The following is an 18,328-nucleotide window of genomic DNA, read 5'->3' as shown; positions in this document are numbered from 1 at the left end:
GTTTTGAACAACAGATAAGCTGCTGTTACTTTTGTAGCCTATGTATGTTAGTGCATTCAATGATTTCTTCTCTCTTCCGTATTTGTGTCCTAGGGCTGCCGTAACAAAATACCACAGACTGGGTTGCTTAAATCAGACATTTGTTTTCCCACATTTCCAGAGGCTAGAAGTCCTAAATCAGGGTGGTTTCATTCTGAGGACTCTTCCTGACTTGCAGATGGTTGCCCTCATGTTTGTCCTCAAATGGTCTTTCCTCTGTGGGTGCATACCCCTGGTGTCTATTTGAGTCTAAATGTCTTGTTCTAAGGACACCAATCAGATTGGAGTAGGGCCCACTCTAATGGCCTTGTTTTAACTTAATCAACCTTTTTAGAAAAATGTTTATTTTTGAGAGAGAGAGAGAGAGCAAGCATGTGCAGGTACATGAGGGAGGAAAAGGGGAAGGGACAGAGACAGAGGGAGACTGATAATCCCAAGTAGCTCCACACTGTCAGTGCAGAGCCTGACACAGGGTTTGGACATGGGGCTCAGACTCACAAACAAAAATCAAGAGTCAAACCCTTAACCGACTGAGCCACCCAGGTGCCCCTAAAACTTTTTAAAGGCCCAGTCTCCAAATACAGTCATATTCTGAAGTAACAGGGGTTAAGGCTTCAAGGTATGTATTTTGGAGGTAACACAGTTTAGCCCATAACATTTCCTAAATATCCTTCTTTTCCTGAATAAGTAAGTATTGGCTTTACTAGGTAATAGGTACTAGAGCTTATGTCCCAAGCCCATCAAGAGTCAGAGAGGGAGCATGGAGTCAAATCCTGGCTCTGCAACTTCAGGGGCACATAGTTTAGCATCTCTGTATGTCTGTTTTCTTATCTGTAGTATATCTACTTTGAGGATTATTGTGAGAATTAAAAATAAAGTATATGAAGACTTTCAAATAAATAATACTGTGTTAAAAGTAAGAACCTGAACAATGGATAAGCAATAAGAGTAGGCTGGTCAGTTAAACAAAGGACTTTTCATCCATTCAGCTCCCTTTTTTTCCAAAGCCATCTGTGTTACCATCATCTGTCTACTGCGGTAGCCTTGTGAGTATAAAAGTTTACTGTGTCACCAGTTTGTTTTACCTATCCAACTGCCACATGCATATTACATTAGTAGTGTAATGGGGTGAGGTGGGAGAAGAAATATTTCTTCTTTCTGGAATAAAATAAATTATTCCCAGCCAATGGTTGTTTCTAAGACCTTCTGAAGGATACGATTTTTCACCAGACTTGAATAAGGCATTTCTGTTACATCAGACTGCTTTTTCTACTGTGTCCTTAGAAATCCTGGGTTTCTGTGATATTAATTGTGGAGTTCCTCAAGTCTGTCGTTCTCTCAGCACTGTTAATACCTTTCACCTCTCTCAACTGTGTGTCCGTATACAACTCCAAATACGTACAGGGGCACCTGGGTGGCTCAGTTGGTTAAGTGTCCAACTCTTAGTTTCAGCTCAGGTCATGATCTCACAGTCTGTGAGTTTAAGCCTGGGCTCACATCGGTCTCTGTACTGACTTAGGATTCTCTCTCTCCCTCTCTCTCTGCCCTTCCCTCACTTCTGCTGTTTCTGTCTCTCAAAATAAATAAGTAAGCTTAAAAAAAGAACAACCAAAATTCCATGGGGTAACTTAATGGCTCAGTCTTTGGAGCGTCTGACTTCAGCTCAGGTCATGATCTTGTAGTTTGTGAGTTTGAGCCCCTCATCAGGCTCTCTGCCATCAGCATGGAGCCTGCTTTGGATTCTTGGTCCCCACCTCTCTCTTTCTGCCCCTCACCCCCTCCAGTAAAATAAGACATTTAAAAAAACAAAACACCTCCAAATATGTGCATGCAGACTTACAAACTCCACTCTTCCCCCATTCATTAAGACAGATATGATGGTGAGGGATTGGCTTCCAGGTTTTGAGTTGGCAGTGGGAGGAGAGCACCTACTCTTTTTGCCCTTGGCATTCCAACTAGTTGCTTCATTCTCTCCCCCTGCACAGAAAACCCTGAAATCCTGTCTCCAGTGATTTCTGTGCAGAGGTGAAACACAGCTGCCTTCCTGGCTGCCTCGCACAGTACAGTGTCCTGTGTGTGGCACAAGGAGGAAGTGGCTTGTTTTTTTTAGTGTGTGATTTTTCTCTGAAAGTGGATATAACAGGAGTGAGACTACTAAAACACATCTCATAGAATTATTTCATCGTGTCACTAAACCTACTCCACCTGTTAATTGTATTAAAAACAATATTTGCTGCTAAAAGATAAATATCAAATTCAAGTGTTCTCTATAAAAACATTTCTTACAAATTTGATGGACTCTTTTGAACAAATATGTTCCTATATCTCTTTATAGTTTCTTTGTAAGATGTTGGGTTTCATGGGCCATTATATCACACACACACACACACACACACACACACACACAAACACACTCTTCATAGACTTACAGATTTCTTCTCTAACCTGCTTCAGTTGTTGACATTAGCTCCTTTACAGTAATCTTGAGAAAGATGTTTTAAAAATTAAAGAGAGTAAGTGATTAATTCATCATACTATGATACCTGGGTTTTGAAATTATGCACTGGGCCGTGTGCTTTCTACAAATTACTTCCTTGAAATCTTTAGCACCATTGAGTCAGGGAGGAAAAAACCCAAAACAGTTCCTTGACTACCAATAGGTATTTCCCACTGAATTAATAAAGGATATCCTGTTCTTTCTCCCCATTAATGAATTTCAACTCTTTCACTTATATAATAGAAAACAGGGCTTTATTGAATTTAACTTTATTTCAAAACAAGCCTTTTTTGGTATAGGATCTCCATACCTACAGTGCATAATAACCCAGGGAGTTTCTAAGTTTGTGAATTTCTGTCCAGAGCTCTTGGATAAAGGACTCCAGTATACTGCCAGCTAATTCATTTAAAAACTATTTTTCCCACCTCTGTTTGCATTATCTTTCCTGTGTGTTTCCTTCATTCACCTAAAATACAGAGTGAGTTTTGAAAAAAATTAAAATGAAATTTCCTACAAGTTTTAATTTTTCTTGATTCAAAAGTACCAAAATAAGATACCAGGAAGAGTAGCAATGGGCTTCTTTACTGGTGACATAAATGTTTATGTTGGCAGAAATTTAGTTTGTTGCATTTTGACCCTTTCCCACCATACTAGAGTAGTAATTCAACCATTCATGGAATTAAAGCTTCAGCCAAAATTTTACATAGTCCTGGAAATTAACAAGTATCACTAGAACATACCCAGTAATGGCTTAGGTAGGTAGGTGTATGGGGGTGAGGGGGGAGTGCTGCCTTCTAAGGAGAAGTGTTACTGATAGGACTTTGTTGCCTTTGTAAAAACTGGAGACATAGTATAGAGGTGGAGAACTATAGTACTAAATCATTTCTCTTATTATTTGCAAATGAGTTGTAATGCCTGTAGTCTAGATGAAGACTTTATTTCTAAACCACTAAGGTAGAGTACTACAAATAAAAAATAGTAAACTATATTCTAAATGATTTTAGTAAATATCTAGTGATAATCCAAGACAAGTGGAATGTTTTTTCTTTCATCATGGGGTGTATTTGATTTGTGTATTTAAGAAAAGAGATGGGCAGATTTTAGAAAGGTAATGCATTAAGAATTTTTTCCTTTACTAGATCAGTAATTTTTACTTCCGACAAAGCCCATTTGTTTAAAAAAGCCCTTTAAAAAAATCCAATGTTTCTTAGTGTGTCTCGTAAGCATTTGGCAAGGAGATGAAGCTTGATGAATAAAAAATATATTACATAGCTTAATGAACCCCACAGCAGCTTTCTCAGCACAAATTATTTCCTTTATAGAATATTTTTATTTAAACCAAAAGCATGCACCATTCCAACAAGCTGCATGAATGCTAGAATTTTCATTCACTTCCAAGTGATCTGAATTAACACTAGTGTTACTTCCTTTGACTAAGGTCTATCTGTGAGAATGCTTGTTGCACCAGAATTCTTGAAACCTTTCCTTTATTATGTTCTGTGAACGTGATTTCTCTTTACTACCTGCAGTTCATCCAAGGAGAAGATAGTCCTACATTATTACTTTAATTATTTGGTCATCAAGCCAGCTGCCTTCCTGCTTGTATCCAAACTATTCAGATTTTTTTAATGTAATGTGAGCAGGCTTGGCCTGCATCATCTGGATCATCCATGAAGAGATATTTAGTAAGCATCTGTCATAGGTAAAGTACTGTGCCAGGTGTCCTTCAGCTCCTCAGTTCTGTGCCACAGGAGGTGGTGAGCAGTATAAAGTTAATTTAGTGTCCTATAGCAACCAGTTTTATGGTTTAATGTACTGTAGGACTTAATATTCATATAATCCATTAATTTCAAACCTTTTTTGTAATTCACTGGAAGTAATTTTTCTTTTTTTCTTTTTTCTCAGCATCATTGAATTCTCAGCTTTTTACTTGGTATATCCTATCAGAATGGGAATATTTATAGAGACCTTTCCCCAAATAGAAATATAAGACCTTCCATTAAATTTGAATTTCAGTGGAGGAGTTCTTTTTAGGATAAGTGTATATCTGCAAATTTAGCTGCGTGGTCATGTATTTTTATTTGCTAAAGCTGGCAAGCATACACCTCAAAAAAATTCTAGTGAGGCTCAATTTGCATAATTAAATCTTAAATCTGGGCCATAGGTTCTGAACATTCCGTAATCAAAAACCTTTTGATTATGTCAGTCTTACATTTAGAATCATAAGATTGCAGCATTCTGCTTACAAATTCCTCAGATTTGTTGGCATCCTGGTACTTTACAAGAATTTAAGCAGAGTGGATCAAAAGCAGTAGTTTTTCATTTTATCCTGTGAAAAGTTGCGTGTCTTTATTATTTGTCCCAGTCTGTGTTCTTCTTATGAATTGTCTAAACATTGGAAGTAGTTTATTCCCAACTGGTAACTGTGTAATATTCTCCTTGAGTCCAAAACCCAGTATAACTAATGTAATAGTAACTTTTCCTTCCTCTTCCTCCTTTCTTCCCTAGTTTTCTCCCCTTCATTCCCCAAATAGAGGTCTTTTTTTTTTAAATATTTTTATTTATTTCTAGGAGAGAGAGAGACAGCGTGAGCAGGGGAGGGTCAGAGAGAGAGGGAGATACAGACTCTGAAATAGGCTCCAGGCTCTGTCAGCACAGAGCCCGATGCGGGGCTCGAACCCACGAACCGCGAGATCGTGACCTGAGCGAAAGTCAGACGCTTAACCAACTAAGCCACCCAGGTGCCCCCCCAAATAGAGGTCTTTTATCGTAAGTAGTAAAGCATGACATTTCTGTGACATCATGCTTATTCCTAGTAACTCAGCAGCAGTTTCTGTATGATAATTCGTAAATTTTTCAGGATTGAGAGAGGAGGGTGATTAAAACTCAGTCTCTTCTGACAAAGGAAAGGTAATCCTCCCAGATAATAATCTACAAGAAAGCTTGGACCTCCCTTTAATTGACCTGGAGCTTGTCCCAGTAAGAGTGGATTTTGCTTTGGGAGAGACTTGTTGCAAGAGGCTGTTTTGTTTAGGATTTTATGAAAAGTGTAAGAAAGGTACTAGCTTGAGTCCTTAGCACAGGGAAGTAAAGGCAAGCTTTGCAAGTGAGAACTTGATTCTTTGGGAAGATGTAGGTGTTCATGCTTCCAGGGCTTTACCTAGAAACACATGGGTAGGAACACCATAGTCCTCTTCCTCTGGTACGCTGGTTTGGAAAAGGTGAGGGCTAATGTAGTATCTGTTTAAAAGAATCTAAGTAGACTTAGTTCTTCCAGATTAGCATACAGAAACCTGGTTTACCTAGCTGCAAAATTCTTTTCTAATTAGGGAAATTGGCTTTTAGGTGCCTCCTAGCCCTGGTAAGGCAGCTGGGTCCTGATCTCTCCATGGACAAAGTCCTTGACCGATCTCTCCAGTTATTTTTATTTTAAAGAGCAAAAACAAGGTCATTTTCCTGACTGGCATAGGAGCCTTCTTTGCTTGACCTGAGGGCACCATGCCCTCTTCTGCTCTTCTCCTTTACTCCCTGATCACAGCTGATAAGCTTTAAAGGGAGGCCATCTTCACCATTGCAAAGGTTCGGTGCCTGATTAATGGCATTAACTATATTCTTATTGTGTCCCTGAGCTGCTTATTTTGATTTGTTTCTCAGTCTGCCTACCTTTGGAATGGTGCTTTGAACTCCCTAAAATTTTTCTTTTTTAATCATAGCACAAACAGTGCCTCCCCTTTAAAGTCCTGGGCTCTCTGCCTGTTAGCTCCCCACAGTTTTGTTTTGTTTTGTTTTCTCCCCTAGCTTCTTCTTACTCAGATGGAACGTAAGATGAGTTTGGTAAATTCTGGCCTCTAAAGTATACAGTGCCAGTCCGCTGCGAAGGAGTTTCTAGGGAGGATCTTGAGATTGAAACATACAGAGCTGGAACCCCAGGATATGAAGTTTCAGAATCATAAATGGGAGGCATGATAGAAAATTAGGGAAGAGTGCAGTTCTGTTTAAGTTCATGTGCTGCTTCTACTGCCTACGATCAGCAGAACTTCGGCCAAGTTACATAATCTCTGTTTTCTCATCTGTGATATGTGGATAATGATGGCACCTAGTCTGTAGAGTTCTTCCTAGGATTAAATGAGATAATCTACTTAATAGTGTTGGTTGTTATTTCTAAACTCCTCTAGAAGTAAAGCTTCCACCTCTAGGGTGTGATAGACATGTTTTAGCATAGTTTAAACTAAAAGTCGGTTTTACCAGATGGTGGCCAGGTCCCATCTCCGTCCCTCAGTTCTTTTATCTGTAAATGTAAATAATAACAAAAATATACTTAAATATCACAGCGAGGTTTTGAGGAAGATTAAAGAGAAGAGTGGACTTAATACCAATGATATAATCCCAGAGCCTCACTTTTAAGGTACAGGTGATGCGAGCTTCTTTCCCCCTCTAGGGAAGATTTTCTTCAGTGCCCAGTGGCAAAGTTTATTTTACCAGTTCCTTTGGCTATAGGGCCAAGTGTTCCCTAGGTGAAGCTGTTTTCCCCAGTAAATCCAGTCCAGTTCTATACCTTTCATTTACCCTAAAGTGTCATTTGAGCCCTTATTTGAACACTTTTTCTCAGAAGTCACATTTTGAGATGTGTAGACCAGTTAAAATGAATTATAAGAATATCTGTTCAAAGTTCAAAAACAAGAAGTAGATTAATTTTAGGCAGGTTTCAGGCTAATTTTGCCCATTTTCACACCTATCTTCTTGCATGTGAAGTGCTCTTATGGGCTAACCACTTTATCATTTTATTGTACTTTATTACATCATAAATTTTTATATCTTGCTAACGATCCTACAGGAAGCTCAATTGTTTATAGGAACATCTTAATTAACTGGAGTTCACCAGGTTAAACAGAACACAAATTGAAGGAGTTATAAATGAAACACTCCTCTCCTTTTACTTAGGATGCTCTGTTCAGATGGACGAGGAGATTTTGCTGGGGCATAAGGACCCAGTGTGCCTCAGCAAGATCATGCTGGTACTCTCAACCATTCTTCCTTCTGTTGTGTCATAGTGATGACTTTTTCCAAGCATGAGCCCTCCCCCTACCCTTTATTGAACACCAGATGAGGTAAATAAGGTAATTCAGAGGAATTCTGACTTGTATTCTGGGAGGCATAATATGTTGCTTATGTATCCCATTCCTTACCAGTTTTGCCGTCTAGGAGGGTAGGTGTTTGTAATTCTTCAAAGGCTTCTTGAATTCATTTGTTACCTGTTAGTGAGCATATAGCCAAAGCCCTATATAGAAAGCATTTTGAGGTGTCACTGTTACAACTAGGTAGAGTCATAAGCATTGTCTGTTCAGGGGCCCAGTAGTAAGGTCTGTCTCTCCCTGGAGCTCAGAGAGATCCCCATTTTGGCCTCTTAGGCCTTTGAACCAGCTTGTATGGTCAGGTAGGTGACAGTACAAATGCAGGCTCAAACCCATCTAAATGAAAGGACAATGTTGTTGGGCCTTAAATTCAATTCACCAAGGAATGCAAAGGTAACTCTAGGCCTGGCTGTCCAATTAAGAAGCCACTCTTACAGATGTGAGCACTTGAAATGCAGCTAGTCCAAATTGAGACATGTTGTAAATATAACATATACACTGGATTTGGGAAATGTCATCTTTAAAAAATGTAAAAAGTTACATTAAGAATTGTCCATATATTATCTATATATTGGTAATACTTTTGATGTACTGGGTTAAGTAAAATATATTCTTAAAAATTAGTTTCATTGTTTATTTTTTACTATTTAAAATAGACTAAAAATTAAAGGATCTGACTTGAGTTCTGTTTCTATTAGACATGGCTGTTCCAGGCCATCAGTATGAGATCATGTATTTGGATGCCTGAAGCTTAGGTTAAAGTGGTTTACTGGTAGAGTAGTTAGAATTGACGTGAGAACCCTAAAAACTGAAACCTGAGGCTCTTGTCCTCCCTGCACTCATCACTGTCAGCTCTTTCCCAGTCCTTCCAGCTTTCACACTTGCTGCACTATTGATCGTGTCCAGTCTTCCCTCTGCCCTTCTCCTCAGGGAAGAGGGATCCCCCCTTGCCCCCAGGAGCAATTAAGTGTTCCCTTCTGAATGAGCTCAGCACTCAGCGCACTTCACTGAGACCAGAGGGTTGTTTCTGTGTAATACTGATCCCTCTTGTAGCTCGGGAGCTCAGGAAGGGCCCTTCTTCATCTCTGTGTGCTGATACCCACTGCGGCATCGCCCACATGGGAGCACAGGAACAAAGGTTTGCGGAAACTCCTAAGTGTATCTAAGAGTCTCTGACTCCTAATTGCCATTTCTTTTCTGGCAGCCTCTTCCATGCTAAGTGGTAAGCACGGCTGCGGACGCTTGCCTTTAGTCTGGATTCTGCATTTCTCTTTTTCAGCCTTTCTGTTCTCGCCTTTGCTGTTTTCTTCTGTCTTTAGACACCAAAACAACTGAAAGGTAGGTAGGAGGTTTTAGCAGCCTGACTAGCCAGGAAGTAAATTTTAGAGAAGTTCAATTTGTTTGATCATTAACAGATGTTGGCATTTTGGTCTTATTCAGAAGGTACAGTTTTGAGTGAAATATCTTCTACTTTTATTTAGTAGTTCTTCAATACTCCTTTGCCTGCAAAAATCTGATGGATAGAAATTCTCCCCTCCCCTCTTTGGCTGTTCGTGTTTTCCACTATCAGTAAAAATTAAAAAACAAATCAACTTCTAACATAAAAGAAAACACCTGTTTGGCTTGGAGAAATTGGCCAGGGAGGTCTTTTTTCTGACAGGCCAAAAGCGACCATCATAGGGCCCCTATATATATATGTATATATATATATATATATACCAAGTCATTTTTTCTTTATTTCATGTGAGCATTGGCAGAAACTCTGACAAGCAGTTCTTCATATTTTATTATGTTCTTGTCTGCAGAATCTCTGTCAGGCAAAAACCTTGTCAGCGGAAAACCTGTCGTAGGATCAGAGGAGACAAAAACAGGTGTCACACAGGCAGTCAAAACTGAAGGGAAAAAAAGATTAGGCTAAAGAGAGAGAGGCAGACAATTACATTAATGCCATTGCTTTTATCTTATAGATGTGTGTTATTATCTCGGGGTGCTGAGTGCGCAATTGCCTCAAAGAAAAGTAGACAGGAGACAAGGGGAAACTTGATAGTTATTAACTGAAGAGGCAGTGTGTCAAAGCTGGATGGGGTTCAAAGTTTTGCAAAGGAAAAAAACTGCAGGCAGCAAGCAACGGCTGTGTGGTTCTGCTTTTGGCTACATAAACCTAGTAGCAATCTAACATTTTCTACTTGGAAACAGATCATAGAGAGAAAAATTAATGAAAGATTTCATTTGGAAGTTTTTGGGGTAACATTTATCCTATATACATGTGACTGAATCATAATCTTTTCTCTCTTATAAAATCTTGCCACAATGTGAGGCATGGTGAGGCATGAAGACAGGCATTTGTCAGTTCAGCTGTGTTGTTTGGATATGTTTAAAACACCTATTATCAACACACTTTTAATTAAAAAAAGCTATTAAGAAGCCCTTTTACTAAGTGTGAACATCTGTACGTGCAAGCTGTAAATTAGGATATCACATATGTGTGCCTCAGTCAGAGACTAAATGAAGTTGGCAAGTGATTTCTAGTACTGGTTTTTAAATACAGTAAAAGAATCTAAATGAAAAGTTGCTACATTTTAAAATTTGGATATATTTTTATGATTATGTGTTTTAGTACTAATTAATAGAATTTTTCTTATATGTAAAAGTTAGAGCCATTATTATTATATTGGTAACCAGAATTCAAGGAGCTGACCATTATTTCCCCTCTTTCTTTGTTCACATCTTTTCAGGAGACCTGACTTCTTTCCTGAGAGTTTGGGCTTATTATTAAACATTGGTGATGATATAAAATAGTTTCATTTTGCCGATGGCTCAGACTCTGAAAGATATTTGGCTTCTTGATAACTCATACACATCAAACAGCTGACCAGTAACTTTTGGATGGGATGGCAGCTTTAAGTTTCCTGATCTGCTTAATCATACATTGATCATGTTAGTGGAAAAATCAGCAAGGATTGCTCTAGCCCTTAACATTTTCTCTTCATGAATTTAACAATTGGTTAGTTTAGACTTTTCCTAAGGCTCCCTTCTTAACCCCCTTTTTATGAGCAAGTCTTTATATAGGGTCTTTTATCCCTCCAGTCACAGATGCAAAGCAGTTTGATACTTGATATATGCATTAAGCAAATCCAGCAATCCAGAAGAAAACACACATCAGTGTCAGAAGTGTGTGTGATAGCCCAGAGTTTTAAGGGATTATGGTGGGGGAATAAAAAAAAAAAGAAAGAAAGATTGATTATAGATTTGGAATGAGATTTCAGGCTGACTTACTGGGAGAGGGAAGGAAAAATACTTGTGACACTAAGGTGATGTTTATTTAAAAAAAAAAAAAGACTGAATATAATCATTTCTTTCTTTCAGGTATTTCCTACCAGATGCTGGCTTTTTGTATTACTTTTTCTCTCTCAATTTTGAAATATTTCTTCACTACATGTGATAGAGTTTAAAGTGTATGTTCTATCAAAGATAAATATGCCTTTCATTTACAATGTTTCCTTAGTGAAATTCTTATATACATATATGCTACTTCAGGAAAATTAAGTATTTAAAGATAATAAGTTGGGAGTAGGGTAATTACTCTCTTACAGAAAAGTTCACTTTTTGTATAATAAAAGGACTTAATATCATCTGTTCAAGTAATATACTTCAATAGTTACTTTTTAAAAATTTTTTAATGTTTTATTTATTTTTGAGAGAGAGAACATGAGCAGGGGAGGGTCAGAGAGAGAGGGAGATACAGAATCTGAAGCAGGCTCCAGGGTCTGTAGCACAGACCCCTAAGCGGGGCTCAAACCCACAAACCGCAAGATCATGACCTGAACTAAGCTCAGACGCTTAACCAACTGAGCCACCCAGGCGCCCCCAGTGGTTACTTTTGAAACAAGTTATGTTTTGTAGTCAGTGTACATTTAATTTATTAATCTGTAAATTAAATAAAGCAAGGTTTGTGTGGACCACTTTCAGCTAGCCTTGGTGACCAGAGATTGGAGAGACCAGTGACAGTAGAAATAATAATCCCGAAACCTGGTTGTAGCAAGTACATTCAATTACTAAATCTCTTCCTAGATTGACTGCCACATTTGTAGATTAAATTTTCTCTTTTCCCCCTTAACCACCTTCTGATGGAGTTGCTGTAAATGAGGAAAAACATGCCCCAAAAGTGGGCCATGTAAGGAAGAAAGAGAAGAAATAAAACCAAGGACTTGTTTAATCTACTAGCCAAGAGAGTGAGCTTCTGAATAACCAAGCGTTGACAGTCTACTTTTATGTGTGCCTCAGTCAGACTTTAATGATTTCCAAAGTCTGTTGTGAAGACTTTATTATGCATAAGGCCACAGGGGGGAAATGCCAATCAGTTTGAAATATTACTATATAATCTCAAGTGGAGCTCACATTTTACCCTGGAATAATTGTAGGTGTTTGTGTGTGCATGTCCACATACTCTCAAAGCAAAATGTCAACTAGGGATGATTAAAATCTATAGGACAGTGGAGCCTCACTGGAACTACTCCTGTCCCCCTTCCCTTGCTACAGATTAGCATCACATTCATAATGAACCATAAGAGTCTTCATATTCTTGTCCCTCATGTATTAACGGACAAGAAAAAAATCAAGAGCCATTTACATAAGGCATATAAGGTATAGTAGTATAATCAGGGTCTATGGTGGCTCAGTAGGTTTTTGTTTTGTTTTACTTAAAAACACTGACACACTATTTGTTCAAGGAAAAAAATAAAACCTTCACACATAAGGGCTGATAGTTTTTATCACCAGGCTTGGGGATCAACTCTTTCAGCTGTATGTCATTCCTTTTCTTCTTTCCTTAAAAAAAGTTCTCGAAGCAAGCCTTCTCTCTCCTCAGTATTAAGTATCCTAATTAATTCAACCTTGACAGTTACAGTTAGAAAGTTGTGACTTAAATGGAACATGAGTTATTTTGTACTTAACTTTTCCCCAATTATATAGTTCTTTTCCCCAAAAGTAGTGAATAAAATTGCAGATCTAAATATTACTTCAAGTCATAAGCAATTCTTCTTTTAATAACAGTCATTGTCTGCCTTCATCATCGATTCTCTGATTCACTAAAATGTTTTTAATATGTCATCATTGCCATTTATTAATGTTTTCTCCAAGTGCTATGGCTTTTATTAGGGTCTGGCTCACGATCTATGGGTAGGCTAAGCCTTTGCCTTGCGCCCTGATGCTCTCTCGCCTAGTAAGAGAGCTGAGTCTTATAATGAGAAAGGATTGATGTTATAATGATTACAAAGGGCCCCTTTATGATGAAATTCTAAATACGCAAAATCCCATTAAACCTGTACAAGTTCATGGGCTAGCTACATTGAAATGACATATCATTATATTGGGTATAGTGTGCATATTATAAAGTGTGATATAATTGGAAGTTATTGGTGATATTAGCAAGAATGAAGAGCCACCCACCCTCATAAATTCAGAGTATTTGAGTATTTGAAGTAGGAAAGGGAACAATATTGTAAGTAATCAAAACTTTAAAATCTGACCCCAGAAATTGCTCTTATAAAATCCTGTCCCTAACAACTTTATTTCTGAACCTTTAAAGTAATTGTGGAAAGAATTCCATAAAAACAATCCCTTAAAAAACACGTGTTAAATGTTAATCTATTAGAAATTAATTTCGTGTTCTAGGACCTGGACCTCCTAAAAGCTGACCACTTGATGCTGTTATAATTTAGAATCCAAAGGGGAATTGAGGCAAGAGACATCGGGTTCTCGAAAAAATTAGCTTTCCAATTTAAGGCTCACTTGGCTTTCACCCAAAATGGGAGACTGAGTTTCTTTACTTTTTTTTCCCTTACTTGTAAAATTGCTTCAAATTAGTATTTAAAAATTTAAAAATATCCAGGGCAAAGCTGGAAATTAGTTAAATAAAAGATTTCCTTTTAGGTCGTTTCCATACAAATTTTTCATTGTTTTCCTCTACAAAGTAGGTGGCTTTGAAAAGTTATTCCGCTTGGCTCACTTCTTATTGAATGACTCTAAGCTTCACACTGCCATGTCTGAACAGCTATTACATGGATTCCACTGGACGTCAGGGCCTGAAATGTTCGAACATATCCCTGTGAAAACCACCTAAGTCACTTGAATCTGGCTTTTAAAGAAAGTTAGGTTTAAAAAAGTTATGGAAAACTAAGAACTATAAACTATCACTGAGAGCCAATTTTCTAGGATCAGTGAAAAGCACTTTTATACTCCTACATTAAGAAAAAAAAACTATCTGAATATGTTCTTATTTCTGTGACCTTCACAGAAAATATTAGAAGTGAAGTCTGTAGAATTACAGGTTTACATTTATTTTAATTTATTTGAGGGTTTGGGGAGTCATTCCTGTTATTAAAAATTGAAATAAAAAATAGTTATTCACATTTCATTTGATAGATGCAAGTTCTTCACCCACCCCCAGCACTATTTTATACTTTTGAAAACAGAATTTTATAAAGAACATTACTTTGTTCTTTAAGTTAGCAATATGGTTTAAAGTGTATATTCATATTTATTACATATTTTGCATTACGTTTTATACTTATTTTGCATTTACTTTACACATTTACATTAATGAACCACAAAAATTCTGGCTGTTTCCTTATGTTCATTCTGTTTTTAACAGAAATGAATTTTCTTCATCCAGACTTATATGTAATTTTGGGGTCTTCTCCTATCAAAGTGTTTATTAAAATTATGATACCCAGACCTCAATTTGTCCTTTGTTTTATAGCTAGCAAATGACCAGTTTAAGCTTTGGTGTTTGGCACTTTAGGTGAATCCGGGAAAATTACGCTTACTCAGTTAACCTAATTCACAGTTTAAGAAACTCTTGTATGAATTTTCTTTTCTTTTTCTAACTAGTAGCTATATTGTACAGTTAAGCCCTTTTCTTTTACCAGATAAAATTCCACATACTAAAAAGAGATTAATTTATCCGTTGGCTTTTTTTCTCTAGACCTTTTAGAAAAGAAAAATAGCCTTTGCTTTGTAGATGCTATTCTTACAGTCTTAATATGTGACTATTCTCTGATCCCCGTCCAAAGTCTGTACCATCCATACCTTTTCCTATAGCTATGAGACCATAAATCTAGCACATTGATCACAAATCTAGTGATCTGTGCTGTGATTTTCATAGTGTCTGTACTATGTTCTAGTCTGTGCACCCTGTCATCAAGCTTATTTTCTTTAACAATACTAGATTTCATCTTGCTATTACCTAGAAATCCATTGGATGCCCCCAAATAATGATTGAAGTACAAGGAAAGGGAATAGATTATGCAAGGTTTGGTCAATTCCTGTTCAGTTAGCAGTCCCACCTCACTCCCAAAACTAAACTGCTGCAATTACCTACCCCAACTGTTCTCTAGAGGAGTATAAAGAACAAAGGTGAGGGACATGGGTGAAATAAAGAATTTGGCGGCAATGTAGAATCATACATTTAACCTTTCGGTGCAGATACACTAATGGTCTTTTTCTATTCTATGTTCACTTAACTGTGTTTATCCATTTAACGATAAGAGGACTGAACACCTTTGAGTTGATTATGTGTCAGATATGGTTGCTGCTTAACATTAAGCTCTTGTAATAAAATGGGCACATAAGTGACCCAGTAAATGGGCAGCATATGGTTGTGATGTACCTGTTTAGCACACATCATTATTGACACAGTTTGCTCTTAGATGAAGGGACCTCTCCAGACCTCATGGAAGAAGAAAACAGAACTTGAATTGAAGCTAAAAGAAAAATGTAGTCAGAGATGTAAATAAGAGAGAAGAAAGGCACTTAAGGAACAGCATTGAAAATAAAAATATTTTAAATGTAGTTTAGCAGATGGAGCCATGCTTGTCTCTCCAGCCCCATCTTGTACTATTCTGTTACTCTCTCTTATGTGCTAGCAGAATTGACTTTGCCTAGAAGAGCCAATTAATGCTACCCATTTAAATCATGTTCTCATGTCACATACCTAGTTTGTAATTCTGTGCATTAATGACTATGTTTAAGATGTCTGTTTTCCCCTAGCCTATTAACTTCAAGGGGGCTTGAATCATACCTGTTTTGCTCTTCACTATATCTCTGAAACTTAGCATAGTGCCTAGAAATATTCATTTAGTGACCAAATACTAAAGTGCTAAGAATGTTTGAAAGGTAGCGTATAGCTCATTTTGGATGGAACAGAGGCCTGTGTCAGTTACTAGGATGGATAGTAAATTGATCTGGCCAAGGTCTTCTGGCCCAGATTAAGGACATTGTATAAAGGGGGAGTAAGGTAGAGAAGACCAACCTGTGGGTTGTATTTAGGTTGTATTAGTCCAGAGAGAACAGAAATAGACAGACCACCAGGAGTTACTTGCAGGAATGGAGGTGTGAGAATCTTAAGTCTGTGATAAAGTGGTAGAAGTTAGGCCAGAGAGAAGAGATTGATCCAGGAGAAACTGTGATGGAAAAATTTATGGGTACTAAGTAGCCTGAGATAATTTTGAATGTTTTTGCTATATGTAATGTTCAGTGAGAAAAACAACACTAGCAAGATAGAAATTTGTATCAATANATGGGCATGGAGGAGAGGGCACTTGTGGGGATGAGCACTGGGTGTTACATGGAAACCAACTTGACAATAAACTATTTGTAAAAAAAATAAAAATAAAAATTTTTTAAAAAAAGAAAGAAACTTGTATCCATTGTGTGGACCTCAACTATATAAAAATTATGGACTGAAAGAAGTAGATGTAACTATATCAACATGTGGACATTAGTAGTCTCTAGATGCTGGGATTATAGATGATTGTTTTGTTGTTTTCATTCATTTACAGCTTTTTTTTTTTCAATGAGCACCTTTGACATATCCAATCAGAAAATAACAACAGTAGCAAAAAGATTTTCCATCAAGCCTAGTTTCCTTAGTTCTACTTCTCACAGCACTAAGGGTCAAGTGCATGTTTACAGTTGAGGACATGGAGCTTGGGTAGGTTAGGATTCACCTGTACAGAGTAAGAGTGGTTGGATTCCTAGAGGTCACTCATCATAGATAGGCAGCTGCAGAGCCAGCTCCTCTAGAATCCTGATGCTTCCCCTGCATATCTATTGATTTCCCCTCCAAATCCCCCAAACTAGAAAATATTAACATCCTGTATCTGTGCCTCTTCATCTCTGTGAGCATCTGTTTTCTTCCCCACACTTTTTAGCTTGGTTTTGATTCAGTGTTCTCCCTTACTTGCTTCTTTGAATTAAGGTAGTGGTCTTCAAGCTATTAGCTTGCTTGCCACTAAAAAGAGTTTTAAAATAAAGAGCCATTCTAACATCTTCATATAATAAGTAACTGGCCAAGGTCATACAGCAAATAGGTGCCAAAGCTGAGATTTGAACTTTTGGAGTCTCTCCTTAAGAAACTGTCCCTTATTGGGAGGACGACAATCTCTCTCTCTCTCTCTCTCTCTCTCTCTCTCTCTCTCTCTCTCATTAACATTGAGAACTTTAAATCATTGTTTTAAGTAATTATTATTTTTTTATCCCCTTAAATCTTGTTTCCAGTTCGCTGCCCCCAGTTCACCTTACTATAAATGCATTCATATGTTCCCTATAAGTCTTGTATCATTCAACTTATACGTGTCTGCCACAAAAAATTAAGAAAATAATGTAACTAGAAATCTTATTGCTTAGGGGCGCCTGGGTGGCTTAGTCGGTTAAGCGTCCGACTTTCGCTTAGGTCATGATCTCGCGGTTTGTGGGTTCAAGCCCCGCATCGGACTCTGTGCTGACAGCTAGTTAACTGACAGCCTGCTTCAGATTCTTTGCCTCCCTCTCTCTCTGACCCTCCCCTGCTCATGCTGTCTCTCTCTCTCTTTCTCCTAGAAATAAATAAAACATTTAAAAAAAAATAAAAATCTTATTGTTTAATTTGATCAAGAGGATAAGATCCGAAGCAATGTAAATATTACAAATTTTTATGATTTATTAAGCATAAAGTAGACTTTTGTTAGAAATACACCTGTCAATAAAGTGGATGGGGATGTAATTTTGGTCTTCCCAGATTAGTTTACATATCAGTAAATGAATAGTACTTCATATAAGAATGAGAAGACGTGCACTATCATTTCTCCTTTTTTGCAGATATATAACTACTGAGATACCTGTTCACATGAATAGATGGGACTAGCAACTTTATTCCATCGTCATTCACTTCTTAGAAGTCATTTCAAATTATATGCCAGAAATTACACAGTGATCAATTAGTTCTGTTAAAAGGAAAGAAACGAAAATTCCCCACCTTATTACCCAGATGTTGTCACAGTCATTCACCTTCTCGGTTTCTGAAAGTTTTAACCCTATTAATGTTTATTAAATGCCTATTTATAAATTTAGCTATTAGTCTTTCATTTAGAGGCATATTATTTATTCTAGTATATACAGAAAAGATTGAGGAAATTGAAATACTGGATTAGTTCAAATAGTTTCTGCAATATGCTTTTTTTTTTTTAAAGGAAATACATTTATCATTGCAGATTTAGTTATGTTGATTGATGAAAATTTTCACCAGTGCTCATGGTCAAATCATGCTGCCAAATCTAATTTAATTTTCATTGGAAAACATTGAACTCACATTTCAATTCAAATAAATTGAATATATTAATAT

The 18,328-nt window shown here is 37.3% G+C and overlaps 1 protein-coding gene across 3 annotated transcripts in view; it reads left to right on the top strand.

Moving 5' to 3' along the window:
- BNC2 (basonuclin zinc finger protein 2) overlaps positions 1-18,328 on the top strand; it is a 356,963-nt gene that overhangs the window by 203,571 nt on the left and 135,064 nt on the right. The window lies entirely within an intron of this gene.

This window comes from Crocuta crocuta, unplaced genomic scaffold (genome assembly GCF_008692635.1).
Source record: "Crocuta crocuta isolate KB4526 unplaced genomic scaffold, BGI_CrCroc_1.0 scaffold687, whole genome shotgun sequence".
NCBI classification, from domain to species: domain Eukaryota; kingdom Metazoa; phylum Chordata; class Mammalia; order Carnivora; family Hyaenidae; genus Crocuta; species Crocuta crocuta.
This window is presented reverse-complemented; position numbering and strand designations above follow the sequence as displayed.